We start from the raw sequence: 15289 nt of genomic DNA, 5'->3' as shown, positions 1-15289 counted from the left end.
TGAAAGCGGCAGTACTTGTCTCTAGAACGCCTGCTAGGATCTCCCTTCAGCTTTCCAGGGAAGGTCAGAGCCCCTTCGTCCTTTATCTGCATTAGGACTTGATCTATTGGAGCAGTCAGTGGGGTGAAGCTTGTGAATCTTCCTCCCGGAGGTTTAGAACGCCTTTCGTCTCTTCGATCTCCTATTCTGGGCCTCTTCCTCCCTTGGTCTGGTCATGCATCTTCCTGCCTCTCCCTTTTCCTCGACTTCTCTTCCCGGGCCTGTAGCGCGTCCTCAGCATTCATATACTTAGTAGCCCTATAGAGTACTTCTGACATGGTCTTCGGGTCGTTTTTGTATAGGGAGAACAAAAACTTGCCCTTTCGCAACCCATTTGTGAAGGCTGCTACAAGTATTTTGTCGTCGGCTTCGTCAACCGACAGCGCTTCCTTATTAAAGCGTGTTATGTAGGATCTCAATGTCTCATCCTCTCTTTGCTTGATACTCATCAAACATGCCGTGGACTTTTTATACCTGTGTCCCCCAATGAAGTGCGTAGTGAACTGAGCGCTTAGCTCCTTGAAGGTGCTGATAGAGTTGGGCGTCAGTCGGCTAAACCATACCCTTGCGGGGCCTTTGAGTGTCGTGGGGAAGGCCCTGCACATAATCTCGTCTGCTACCCCCTGAAGATGCATCAGGGTCTTGAAAGTCTCCAGATGATCCAGAGGATCCTTCACTCCGTCATAGCTATCTATATTCGACATGCGAAACTTGTGGGGTAGGGGGAAGGAGTTCACGGCCATAGTGAAGGGCGAGTCGGTGCGGTTGACTAGGTCGTCAAGATCATTGAAGACTCGCCCCTTGAGGGCGTTCATCATAACCTCCATTTGTTCCCTCATTGCCTGCATCTCTGCGATAATATGTGGTGAGTCCCATCCGTGAGGGATGGCATGCTCACGTGCTGCCTCTCCGGCCTGCTTGGGGCGTGGTTGCCCTTAGGTTTCTCCTGATTCTTTTTTGGAGCGCTGGTCCCTTCCTGTTCTTCTTGTTGGTCATTCAGTGCTGCATTCTTCTGGCGCAGCTGTTCTTCCAAGTCGAGGTTTTGTTTGGTGAGACGCTCCACGGCAGCCCCGAGAGTCCGAACTTGTCTCTCGAGGGCAGTCGTGGGTGGTTCCTCTCCTTGTACGTCATTAGTAGTTGCCATTGAGTGAGTGAGTACCATGCAACCCTTTAGGCCGGGAAATGGTAGTATGGCTTAATTACTTCGAGTTTTCCCACAGACGGCGCCAACTGATGATGCCGAAAATATCAACAGTGAGTTGCACAATGCTCGTACCCTTGAAACGACACCTGTACAAAGAAAAGAGAAGACCTAACAGAGAGCGCCAGTGTGGTGCCGGCCAAATACCCTCCGAAGGTCAAGTTAGAACTTCTTTTCACTCTAGAGTGCTAGAGAGGGGTTAATTATGCGTACCTTGATTTATGAGAGTATTAGGCTTTTATAGTAGTTGAGGGTTGACCTTTTTCCTTTGAGTAGAAGTCTTTTCCTTATAGGGATCCTTATGGGCGCGGATCGCGGAATCCTTTCCTTATAGGATTCTAATACTGATCGTGGGATACGAGTAATTTTCTTAAATACCACGCGCGGTGGCCAAGTCAGAATTTTACACATATCCGTCGGCATAGGGGTTGTCGGCTTGCCTTATCCCCGTCAGCCATGTCATCGTTAGTTCATTGCAGCGCTGCCCAAGGGCTCCGAATCCCCATCCGTCAGCCTTGGATCCCTCTGCTTTTCCAGTTGTCCGAGGGCGTTAGCTGACGGGTTGACCATGATTTATTTTTACGTATCAGCCATCATATGCCAATGCAAGTGCTACGCTATTGGACTCGGGAAACCTTGTTTTAAGGGATGAAAACTCAAAAATCTTGTGGCAGAGCTTTGATTTTCCTTCGCATACCCTTTTACATGGAATGAAGCTTGGGTATGAGAGAAAAAGACCAAGAAAGACTTGGTCGTTGTAGCTTGGAGAAATGCTGAAGACCCTATTCCTGGAGTTTTTTCAATGGAGCTCGGTCCTAAGGGAATAAGTCAGCTTTTAATCATGCGGGAGCCTGACACGTTGTATTGGACAAGCGGGCCTTGGGATGGGCACTCGTTCAGCTTTGTTCTTGAAATGGGATCTAATTATATATTAAATTTTAGCTATACTTACAATCAGGAAGAGACTTATTTTACATATAATCGGCAGTGTAATTCCACTAGTAGGCTTGTAATGGATCTATCGGGGCAGATACAGCAACTATATTGGCTGTAATCCACCCAGCAGTGGAATTTATTATGGTCAGAACCGAGAACACAATGTGAAGTTTATGCTTTTTGTGGGGTTTTTGGGTGCTGTAACCAGCAAACGTTGCCATTTTGTTCATGCATTCAGGGATTTGAACCCCATCTTGTGGAAATTGGGAACTAAGTGATTACACTGCAGGATGTGCAAGGAAAACCCCTTTGCAATGTGAGAACAATAACCAGACTATGGGTGAGCCAGATGAGTTTGTTATGTTGTCTAATGTACAACTACCGGTGAATCCAATAAGTTTTGAAAGTGGGATCATTGAAGAGTGCAAATCAGCTTGCTTGAATAACTGTTCCTGCACTGGTTGTGCTCTCAATGATTATAATTGTTCAATATGGATTGGAGATCTTATTAATCTGCAACATCTTACTGATGATGACCATAGTGCAAGAGATTTTTATGTTAAAGTTGATACTCCTATGCAAAGCCCTAAAAGTATGCAAATTTGAGTCTCTAGCAATCATTATTACATATTTATGATCTTGTTTCAATATTATTTCATTTCGATCTTTCCTAACTGAATTTTTATCATTTAGTAGTTACTTTCGAAAAAATACTGGTGCCAATATCTGTATCTTTTTATTCTCACATGCTTCAGGAAATAAGTGAAAGCTGTGGATTATTGTAGTACTGGCCATTTCTCTGACAGCCATTTCTTCAGCATCCTTCATATGGTGGATGTGGGTGAGAAAACTCAAAAGAAAAGGTATGAATTGTCATTAGCAACATAAAACTGATTAGTGGCAGGGCATCTATGTTAGTGACACCAAAATGAAGAGGCAGAGGGGGGTGATTAAGATATTTTGAACTAGTATTTGTTTACTAAAAATAGTGGTGTAAGTCCATTGTACGCATAATTGCCACTATTGCATTTTTTTTAGTTAAAGAGATCCTCCTTGCAAATTCACATAAAATTATCCTTTCTTTATTTATTATTATTATTAAAATTTAAAAAAAAAAAAAAATTGCCAAACTCTTGTCAGGTGCCAAATTTACAGTCCAATTCCACATTTTCTAAAATTATTTTGCTGAATTTCAATAGGGTCTAAATTGCTAGTTTTGAACCTAAGCTATATTGATTAAAATATAGAACTGTCTAAACTTTCAATACATTTCATCTTTTGATTATTTATTTGAGTCAAAATTTCAATTTTAACCAAATATTTAATCTTGATCTGCTCCAAAAAAAACCAGTTCTCCTTCCTGAAACAGCATCCTAGATTTTCTCATGGATAAAACTCTTCAAGGATTTAAAAAAAACCAATCAAATGCTTTTGAAATTATATGCATAAAATTCCTCTGGTACCATGTGACGAACTTAGTTTTCTGCTGAGCCATTGCATTTTTTCTGAATCTTTTAGGATTAGATTATAGGACCCGTCTTCTTGATCAAGTAGGAGAGAACTTTTTGTCATTTGATTTCAGAAATGGGATTACCCAACATGGACTAATCAGAACTATTTTTTTGATCAAGCAGGAGAGGACTTGATATAATTTGATTTCAACAACAAGTCTACACAACAAGGATTAGTCAATAAGAAAGGGGCTGAGAAAGGTAGAAATAAGGAAATGGAGCTTCCTCTCTTTAGCTTTTCTAGTGTATCTGCTGCTACTAATAACTTCGCAGCCTCGAATAAACTGGGAGAGGGTGGTTTTGGACCTGTTTACAAAGTATGTTTCAATAACTAAGCACATTAATCTTGGAAGAGAAATTCTAAAGTAATATATGATATTCCACAATCTAACTTTTAACAGAAATATTGACGTCTCAATATTTGCATGAAAGTTCTGCTAGGAGACCACTTATAAAAATTAATTGATGTGGATTCTTCTCAAGGATTAATCAGAAACTAAGTTAAAAGAATTATTTTCAGGGATCCTTGCTTAATGGACAGTTAGTAGGAGTAAAAAGACTCTCAAGAAAATCTAGACAAGGATGGGAGGAGCTAAAAAATCAGGTTGTGCTTATAGCCAAACTCCAACACTAGAATCTTGTGAAACTTCTTGGATGCCGCATTGAAGGAGATGAAAAGATTTTGATCTATGAGTATTTTCCCAATAAAAGCTTAGATAATTTCCTTTTTGTTATGTAGTTCCACACTATCTCAATCACTTACAAAGCACTCTACCTATATTATGCTTGTTCATAGATTGAAAGTTCAAAAAGGGTATGAAACACCTTTGAACGTTTAGACCCCAAATTACAAAAATACCAATTCAAGCTTTATATCAAACAATTAATGTGCGGAATATGATAACAAGCTTATAACAGAATTGATAGAACAATCTAAGCCAAATATAAACACATCCACAGCAGCAAATATAAGGCAAAGATAAAGGAAAGAAAGATGCAAACACACGGACAACACACGATGTGTTATCGAAGAGGAAACCGAAGTTCTCGGCGTAAAACCTCTCCGCCGCCCTCCAAGCGGTGATAAAATCCACTAAAGAATATAGTTGGGATACATGAACAGCAGAAGACCCTCCAAGCCTAATCTACCCAAGTACCTAAACCCTCCAAGCTTCTTGCTCCAACGAGGTTACGCCGAACCTATTTCTTCTCTAGCTTCCCGGATTCCGCTACTTAACTATAGCATCAACCAATGTATATTGGTTCCTTCCCAAACTGCTTCCCTAAGCACCAAATGAACCTTCTCATAGACGTGGGTGTGGTGAGATAAGGATTTGGTAAAAGGCCTCTCAAGGGTATAACAATGGAGAGGAAGAGAGTAGAGGAATTTGAAGAGTCTCTAAGGTAAAGATTGGGGATGAGGCAATCTTGTATTTCTCTAGGGTTTCTCTCACAAAATTCTCTCTGAAAGCTCTCTCAATTTAGTGGATATAAAGGTGTATATATAGTAGGGTGAGAAGGGAATGCAAAACGTCAGTTTTTGCCAAACAGGGTTTACTCGCGGCTTGACCTCGCGGCTTGTCCAAGTCGCGAGTTCCAGTCGCGACGTAACGGCCTGGATAGCCTAGAACTTTTGTCCTGTAGCGTGACAGCTGGTGCGACCTTTCAGCTTCCCAGTGTGCCTCTCACGTGCCAGCCTTTCACGGCTTGCCAGTCGCGATCCACCCGCGAGCCCTAGCCGCGAGACTCTGTTTTTCTTGCACACTCTTGAACTTTTCTTCACATCTTCTCACACACTACCCTTACAATTTTCTCACCTAAATACAGGGTTACTAAGTGCTAAATTACAAGCAAATTGGTCACGGAATAAAGCCAATTAGATGATTGATTAAATTCAACCTTACAATCTCCCCCTTTGGCTATTCCGTGACAAAACCCTAAAACAAACTCTAGACTTAATGCGTGAGTTAGGAACAGTTGGAAAACTCACTCACACCTAACTCTAGAATCTATAAAGCTCTTGAACATAAGTAACTCCTGAAACACAATAACATAACAATATCATTGTATGCAGAAAACTTAATAAGCATATGGAGCAAAATAGGCATGATCAAGCAAAAATGAACATAAGCACAAAAGTAATAATTCATGGCAAGATTAGCAACAGTAGTCACTTAAGCAAAAGTGACTACTATGTTCATTCACATAGGAAATGAACATCCGAACATGCAAAACTGATAAACTCAATTGAAGAGAATCATTTGCAAGTCCAATACTCAACCAATGCATACAAACATATATGCATCTAGGAACAATCCTACAAGGGCACAAGAGTGTTGTACTTAAGATAATGTAAGGCATTAACAAGTACCAAAACACAAAGCACAAAGGCTGCACAAGCAAAGATTTGCAAATACATGGCACAGACCATAAAAGCCTACAAGCATGCATAAGTGCTAGAAACAACCCTCAAAACTTACACAAGCAACAAAGGGTACATATCAACAACTTAAAGAACTACAGCTGAAAAACATCATACTATATATATACTGAAATAAACAACTACTAACAAAAATTCACATATTAAGAGTTTTAAGACAGACTTAAACCAGAGTATCAAACCAAAAGAAACACATATTTAAAACTCCCCCTCAAACCAGGCACTCTCCCTCAAGAGCTGCCTCAAAAATAATTTATCTCCCCCTTTTTGACTGGAATGGCCAAAGGGTCAGTGATCATGGCTGGTATGAATGCTGTCAAACTTGGCAAAGAGTACATCAAGCTGGTCCTGCATTGTTGTCATCCTCTCAGTCTGTTGAGTCTGAACATCTCGGATTGTATCAAGTCTCTCCAGGATGATTTGAAAGGCATCAGGAGGTACAGGTGATGAGGTGGAAGGTCTGCTCCTCTTGACTCTTACTCTAGGTGTGGAAACTGGTCCTGCACCTTCTGCTTCAGTCTCCATAGGATCATCTTCTTCATGGACACCCTCTTCTTCTTTACCTGGAAGACGACTCTGTATCCGTATGAGAGTAAATTTGTTGATAGCTGATAAAGGAGGCATGGGACTGATATCTTGTGGGATTGCAACACCCCTTTCTTTGAAAATTCTCATGAGAAGACTTGGAAACACCAGCTTGGGCCTCGAGGTGGTTTTAGTTTCTTCCATGATAGTAGCAAAAATGTGGGAACTGATGTCAATAGGGGTGTTTTCCTTAAGTTCCATAAGAAAGATAGCTCTGGCATTTGTCAATGTAGTCATCTTCCTTATAGGGTACAAATTGTACATCATTATCGTTGTTAAACATCTCATGTCTTTAGGAAAGTCAGAAGTGTTGAGACACCTCTTTTCTAAAACCCCACCAATCTTTCTCTGGACAGCTTCTAGGGAGACCATTCTGTCCTTGTAATTTGTGAATTCATACTCATCTAACCCCTCCAACCCCAAAACCTTATCAATGTCATGAGCATCTAGGATAAACTCCTTTCTCCTTACCCAATAGTTCAACTCCTCCTCCTTTATCACAACATTTGCATAGAATTCTCTAATTAGTGGTTCACACACTAAAGGTAAGTCACCTAGAAGTTTTTCCCAGCCTCTGCCTTCAAAGCATTTTGGAATGAATGTATCCCTCAAGTCATGTAAATCCACAAATCTCACCTAGATAATGGTTCCCTTTACAAAGGAATCTCTGTATCTCTCAAAATGCTTGACTGACCTAAACAGGTTGTTATCCATTTTCAGTCTTTTATCAGCCTTCTTAGCAGGATTCTTCTTCTTAGAGGATGTGGAAGCCATCTGTAAACACTCAGAAAAGGCCACAACAAGACATAGCACAGAATAGGGAAATGCACACACATTAGTAACAAATGAGTTACACAGTGATAAAACAGACACAGACTAAGCATAGTTGATAACCAAACATTGGATATAACAAGTTCACCAAGTTTAAACTAAAGAATGCAAACAAATTCAGAGCAAGACTCATTTGGACTAAATAGGGCAAAAACATAAATGTAACAACATCTGTAAGAGCATGATAGCCATAATCTCCAAAAACAACAACACAGCCAATCAGATAAATGTAGGACTACAATACAAGATTGCAGAAAACCCCATACCCATATGCCCAAAACTAAACAGACAAATATCAAAGCTCAGGCAGAGGAAAAATGACCTGAAGTAAGCAACTAATCTTAAACAATCAATGCAGCAAGAGCAAGAAACAGCACACACACCCAAATTCAACAAAAATGTAAACCCATGTTCAAACTTTTAACAAAAACAATCAACACAACATTCAGAATCAAAAGAGCAACGATGAAATCATGATGAATGAAGTGAAGTTTTGAAAACTCATACCTTTTTCGAGATGTTTGATGAAGATATGATGCAGAAATTTAGAGTTTTTTCAAAAGAACACGGAGTGTTAAGAGAGGGATTTTGAGAAGAAGATGAACAGGCACTGAACTTCGAGGGAAAAACTGGAAAACAATTTTAAAAAATGTCTCCAAAACGCAAAACACGCGTTTTTCGCGACTGGATCAAGTCGCCAATAAATCGCATGGCTAAGCCGCGAAACACTATGAAGAGAAGAAAGTAGAAAAATCTTCCAAGTGTTTTTCGCGACTGGAAGATTTAGCCGCGAAGGAGTTGCGAGATGAGCCGCAAAAATCTCTGAGTAAACCTCGCGATTGTACCTTCCACCCGCGAACAAGCCGCCAAAATGAGTTGCGAAAAGAGCAAAACTCAAATTTTTCAAAAATTTTCTAAGTCTTTTTTGCGACTAGAGTACTGACTCGCCAGTAAACCGCGAAAAATCTCTGAGTGATCTCTCGACTGGGACATGTGACTGGGCCAACCCGCGACTTAGTCGCCAAAACAGGGCAACACTGTTTTTGAAATTTTTGACATTTTGCGAAAACAAATTACTTTCCAAAAACAAAACAAAACACTCAAAAATCTTTTTGTGTTTGATCAACAAAGATTGAGCATGTGAAAACACATTTAATCAAGTACAATCACACAAATGAATATGGCATTCATTGAACATAGACTTGTGTGTTGTGTGTGGATATCGAAAATGAGATAGTCCTTAGTCCAATGTGAAGCTTCAATGATCAATTCAATCAAGGCATACACAACTAGTACTAGATAATGTGACCTATCTCAATTATAGAAACATGCATATATGACCTCCCACAAGTACTTGATAACAATTCTTTGAAGCTTTTTATTTGGCTCCATATTCAACATATCATTTGCAACTTTTGAGCAAAGAAAATCTCATTGTGAGATAGATGCCTGAAATTTTTGATATTTCAATTGATGAGTTAGCCTTTGGCTTTTTTAGCATCACACATTTTATTTTGGTCGCTTTCCCTTTTTCCTAGTCAAATACTAGTATGTGCGACAGGCTTTTGCAGCTCTATATCTCTTTTCATTTGGAGATTTACATTTAGAGAGCTCTTTTAAAGCATAAAAAATAAAAAATGGGAAGATATATAGGCATGAGTCTATGCATGTCTCAAGATCAACAATACCATTCACTAATCATTCATGACAAGGTTGAAGATCTATTTACAACAATCACATAGATTTCAGAATTTCTTCCACAAAGATATGAGTGCATTAGAGACAAGCTAGGCTCGTTAAATGCACAAAGCCATAAGTACAAAGGTACAAGGCAAAACATGCTTGGAGACAAAACTCAACAAAGTGATCAAACTTTTTGGATTTTCAACTTTTTATGTGTTTTTGGATTTTTGACACAAACACAGTAGAAGAAAGATAAAAAATAATAGCATTTTAAACACAAACAAACTACAAATTAAACAAATGCTCAAAAACACAAAGCAAATAACCAATCTTATCCACAAAGCATAGGAAGAATTAATGCATGGATATGTTATAATGCTTATGCATGAGAACCCTTTGTCACCCACACGTCACGTGCGTTTGGGGTGATATCCTTGACGGATCGAGTACGAGAGTTAGGACTTTCAAACCTCCTATTGAAGCTCTCCAAGCAAGTGGTGAAGGCGCCAATCATTTTCATCACGTCCGTCATTCCGGGATCACGGTTTTGACTCCTTGATTGCTCATCACCCCAAGACCTCTTGTCATTCCTTCTTCCTCTTGACCGAGGTGCACTTGTATTGTTGTCTGCTCTCAGCTTTTGACAGTTGGGTCTAGTATGCCCTTGCAGTCCGCAATAGTGACACACATACTCTGTTCTAGGACCCCGCTGTGGTCTTGAGAGGGATCTTGCTCTGGTTCCGTGTCTACCCATAGATTGATTTCGGGGCTTATTCACCATCCGTTGCTCACTCACATTCTTCCTCTCAGCCTCAACATTCCCAGGGATGGCTTCTTCTCCAATAGGCTCTATGGTCTTCACTTCTTTGGTAGTTTTGGCCGATGAGCTACTTCCTCCGGTATAACCCAATCCGGACTTGTTTGAGAAGTGTTTCTGAGACGAGATAACATCTTCCAGCTTTCTAGAGGAGACCCTTTCTATCTTAGCTTGCGCTTGCTCCATCTCTTGCTCAAGGAATCTTACTTTGGTATAAGCTTCCGATAACTCTCCATTTAGTGTCTCAATCTCACATTTAGCCTCTTTATATCTAGCCAGTAGACTTTTGTAGTCCTCTTCAGCCCTTTTCATCTTCTTTACAGCCGCCTTTACAACCCTTGCATACTCACCTGATTTCTCAAGAAGTAAAGCGTAATTCTCTTGAAGACCTAATGTACCTTCATCCTCTTCAGCTTTCGATTCTTCAACAACCCCAATAGACTCCAAATCAGAATGCTCACCAAGCTCCTTCACAAGTGTCTCCAAGTCGTCTGAGGATTCCATATGAGCAATTGTCATGAATGCGGAGAAATTTCCTTCTTCATCACAGCTCTCATCGGAGTCAGAATTTGATGAGTTTGAATCACTTAAAGTAGTGGCATAAACCTTTCCCTTCGACTTCAAGTAATTTGGGCATTCCTTTTTAAAATGCCCATGCCCATTACATTCAAAACATGTAATTCCTTGTGAGGGTTGGGAATCTTTACCATCTTTTCTTCGAAACTCTTTCTTCTCTTTTCCGGCACTCTGGAATTTTCCTTTGTCACCAAATTTTCCACTATTCTTGAGCTTTAGGAATTTACGGAAGTTCTTTACAAGATACGCCACATCTTTATCTACCGTATCCTCTTCCGAAGAGTCATGAGATACTATCCTCTCATTAATTGTCTTAAGAACAAGGGATTTGCTCTTCTTCGCCGAAGGAAGGGACAACTCATATGTCTATAGAGAACCAACCAGCTCTTGAACCTTGATTTCGTCAAGATCTTTGCTCTCTTCAATGGCTGTAACTTTGGGCCGAAAACTTTCTGGTAGTGACCGAAGAATCTTCCTTACAATCTTCGAGTCCTCCGTCTTTTCCCCCAAGTTAAATTTACCAACAACCACTTCATTCAACTTGCTGTAGAACGAATCAAACGACTCTTCATCACTCATCTTTAACTCCTCAAAGCGAGTGATCAACATTTGAAGTTTTGTGTCCTTCACTTTCTTAGTTCCCTCATAGGTTGTCTCCAGAATTTCCCATGCTTCCTTAGCAACGGAGATGTGAGAAATCCGGTGAAATTCTTCTGGAGAGACACCGCAGAAAATAGCATTCAATGCCTTGCTATTTGCATTTGCCGCTACAAGAGTAGCCTTATCCCAATTTGCCTTAGGAGCCTCCGGTTTAGCCCAACCTATCTCAACTGCATCCCACACAGTCTTATCCATAGAACACAAAAACGCCCTCATTCGGACTTTCCAAAATGCATAATTATTACCATCAAAAAATGGTGGATCATTGAGAGATTAAGACCTATCCATCTCAACAAGGGGTCAAGGATCACACTCAGGTAATAAAACCACAACAAGTGTACCCGCTCTGATACCAATTGAAAGTTCAAAAAGGGTATGAAACACCTTTGAACGTTTAGACCCCAAATTACAAAAATACCAATTCAAGCTTTATATCAAACAATTAATGTGCGGAATATGATAACAAGCTTATAACAGAATTGATAGAACAATCTAAGCCAAATATAAACACATCCACAACAGTAAATATAAGGCAAAGATAAAGGAAAGAAATATGCAAACACACGAACAACACACGATGTGTTATCGAAGAGGAAACCAAAGTCCTCGGCGTAAAACCTCTCCGCCGCCCTCCAAGCGGTGATAAAATCCACTAAAGAATATAGGTGGGATACATGAACAGCAGAAGACCCTCCAAGCCTAATCTACCTAAGTACCTAAGCCCTCCAAGCTTTTTGCTCCAACGAGGTTACGCCGAACCTATTTCTTCTCTAGCTTCTCGGATTCCGCTACTTGACCATAGCATCAACCAATGTATATTGGTTCCTTCCCAAACTGCTTCCCTAAGTACCAAATGAACCTTCTCACAGACGTGGGTGTGGTGAGATAAGGATTTGGTAAAAGGCCTCTCAAGGGTATAACAATGGAGAGGAAGAGAGTAGAGGAATTTGAAGAGTCTCTAAGGTAAAGATTGGGGATGAGGCAATCTTGTATTTCTCTAGGGTTTCTCTCACAAAATTCTCTCTGGAAGCTCTCTCAATTTAGTGGGTATAAGGGTGTATATATAGTAGGGTGAGAAGGGAATGCAAAACGTCAGTTTTTGCCAAACAGGGTTTACTCGCGGCTTGACCTTGCGGCTTGTCCAAGTTGCGAGTTCCAGTCGCGACGTAACGGCCTGGAAAGCCTGGAACTTTTGTCCTGTAGTGTGACAGCTGGTGCGACCCTTCAGCTTCCTAGTGTGCCTCTCACGTGCCAGCCTTTCACGGCTTGCCAATTGCGATCCACCCGCGAGCCCTAGCCACGAGACTCTGTTTTTCTTGCACACTGTTAAGCTTTTCTTCACATCTTCTCACACACTACCCTTACAATTTTCCCACCTAAATACAGGGTTACTAAGTGCTAAATTACAAGCAAATTGGTCACGGAATAAAGCCAATTAGATGGTTGATTAAATTCAACCTTATAGCTCAAAATCTGGTTGTAACTAAAGGTTTCGCACACTTAATGTCCACCAATTCTTTCCTACCTTCTATCATATTATCTGTATGTGGTATTGAGACAAATCCAAGTGCACATGGGGTGATAGACTGGACAAGTTGCATTCACATCATTGAAGGAATTGTTCAAGGGTTTCTTTACCTACATCAGTATTCCAAGTTACGAATTATTCACAGAGATTTGAAGGCCAGCAACATCTTGTTGGATAAAGACATGAATTCAAAAATATCAGATTTTGGAATGGCAAGAATTTTTGGTGGGAATGGGTCACAAGAAACCAATCGAATAGTAGGGACTTAGGAAGTATAATCCATAAGTACTTATCCTCTATAGCAAATATCAGAAATATACAAATTATCACCATGAAGCTACTGAATAGTTTGTTTTACAATGAAACACAGTGGTTATATGTCCCCTGAATATGCTTTGGAAGGCCTCTTCTCGATTAAATCTGATGTCTTTCGTTTTAGAGTATTGTTGTTAGAGATATTGAGTGGCAAGAAGAATACTAGTTTCTATCATAGCGACTCTTTCAATCTTATTGGATATGTGAGTTATGGACCATCTTACTTTAATGTTAACAAGAAATTAGAAACTGTGTGTGTGTGTGTGTGTGTGTGTGTGTGTGTGTGTGTGTGTGTGTGTGTGTGTGTGTGTGGATTTGACCGCGTGTGTGTGTATTCTATTACACCATGTGATTGACTTTTCAAAGGATTAATCTTCTTTGTCATTTATGTTGATTTCAAATTATATATTTAGTGTTAAATTGAATTTTATTCATACTTACAAGTTACAAAGCCACCAAGAAGGTAGAAAGTGTTTCACTAGATCTTTTTAAAATGGTCCTCTAAAGTATCTTTGCAATTCTACTAATTTCATATGTGACTTATACCTCAATAAAATATAAGGAACTTAACAGGAATTTGTGATTGATTTTTATCGTAAATTTTCTTTAGGCATGGGATTTGTGGAAAAGCAATAGGGCCTTAGAGTTGATGGATCCAATCCTTGAAGATACTCTTCCTGCCAATGTCCTATTGGGATAAAAAAACATAGCACTGCTCTGTGTCCAAGAAAGTGCAACTGATAGACCTATTATGTCTGATGTGGTCTCAATGTTCAACAAGGAAATTGCACTTCCACCTTCACCAAAACAACTAGCGTTTTCATTAGTCAGAGGTATGGAAAATTTGGGTTCATCTAATAAAAGGCTGGAAATTTGTTTTATAAATGACATGACAGTCTTGATTTTTGAAGCTTGGTAACAATTTAGATTTCGGTGATCATTACTCAATCGTTCATCTTGTTATCTAAGTATGTTTTAAATGGACAACAATATTATTGAACTTACAAACCAAAATGTCCCATTAGTGTTGCCATTTTGATGGCTGTCAAGTCCTACATAAAAAGCTTCTTCTTCCTTTTTCTAGTTCTGCTTTCAGTATTCCACTATTCCTCCTTTTCCAGCATCATGGATACTCATGTACTGATATGATGGAGGGCCTTAGGGCCATAATTGACAGTTTACACCCGAAAGACGCCCAAGGCCCAAGGCCTAAGCCTAAGGCCCAGGCAGATGCCATTTTTATGGAGTGAAAAAAAAACAAATTAGCATGAAAAAGTGAAAATATTAGATATTGTACTTTAATTAATTTTGAACATAAACAATCCTTTTTAAGGAGAATAAATTTAATGAATTAGTTAATTGACAAGCCTAAGATATAACACCAAAAAATAGTAACTAAGGGTCAATTTGGTTGAGAAGAAAAGAGGAGAGAAGAGAAAATATGGGAGAAAAGTATTTTTGATTTTTTTTTTTGGGGGGGGGGGGGGGGGGGGGGGAAAAGGGGGGGGGGGAGTTTGGGTGCGGGCGGCAGGATGAGCGAGAAGACGCTGAGCTTGCCCCGACCTGACCGCGACCTGACCGGCTCCTTGGACTGTTCAGAAGACTCCACTGACTGGGTGAGTGGGTGAGTGGGTGACTAAGGTACGGTACTGCTTCCCACCACAAAGAGAGAACGCGAGAGAGAGATAGAGAGAGAGCAGAGAGAGCAGAGAGAGCAGAGAGAGAGAGAGGGTCGGGGCGCGGCTACGAAAGTACCGGACAGTCAGGTAAGGTAAGGTACCTCTAGAGTGCGCTGAACCCCCGGATGGGCAGGCTTCCGACGGGCGGAATGAATCGCAGTCGAATTGCCGGACGACGCTGGGCGGACACGACCTCAGCTCTACGTAGGTAAGACTGGACTGTGACCTGGATTGGATTGCATTGGATTGCATTGGATTGCATTGGACAGACTGTACATAAAATCCAACCAGATGGGCTCGGGCGCGAGATCCGAGGGCCCAGCAGAAAATTCCGTTCCCTTTCACAAACACCCGCGGACCGCTGACCGCTGACGGATGGACGGATGGACCGATGACAGTGCACTCCCCCGCCGCGCCATGACGAACCCGCTCGCGATCAAGCTCGGGAGAGAGAGAGAGAGAGAGAGAGAGAGAGAGGGTCGTGGCGC

The 15289-nt window shown here is 40.6% G+C and overlaps 1 pseudogene; it reads left to right on the top strand.

The window, feature by feature from the left end:
- The first annotated feature begins 2512 nt into the window (after positions 1-2512).
- Positions 2513-14266, top strand: LOC112027626 (G-type lectin S-receptor-like serine/threonine-protein kinase RKS1; annotated as a pseudogene).
- Positions 14267-15289: the final 1023 nt, after the last annotated feature.

The sequence above is a fragment of the Quercus suber genome, unplaced genomic scaffold (assembly GCF_002906115.3).
Source record: "Quercus suber isolate HL8 unplaced genomic scaffold, Cork oak 2.0 scaffold_835, whole genome shotgun sequence".
In the NCBI taxonomy this organism is placed as follows: domain Eukaryota; kingdom Viridiplantae; phylum Streptophyta; class Magnoliopsida; order Fagales; family Fagaceae; genus Quercus; species Quercus suber.
This window is presented reverse-complemented; position numbering and strand designations above follow the sequence as displayed.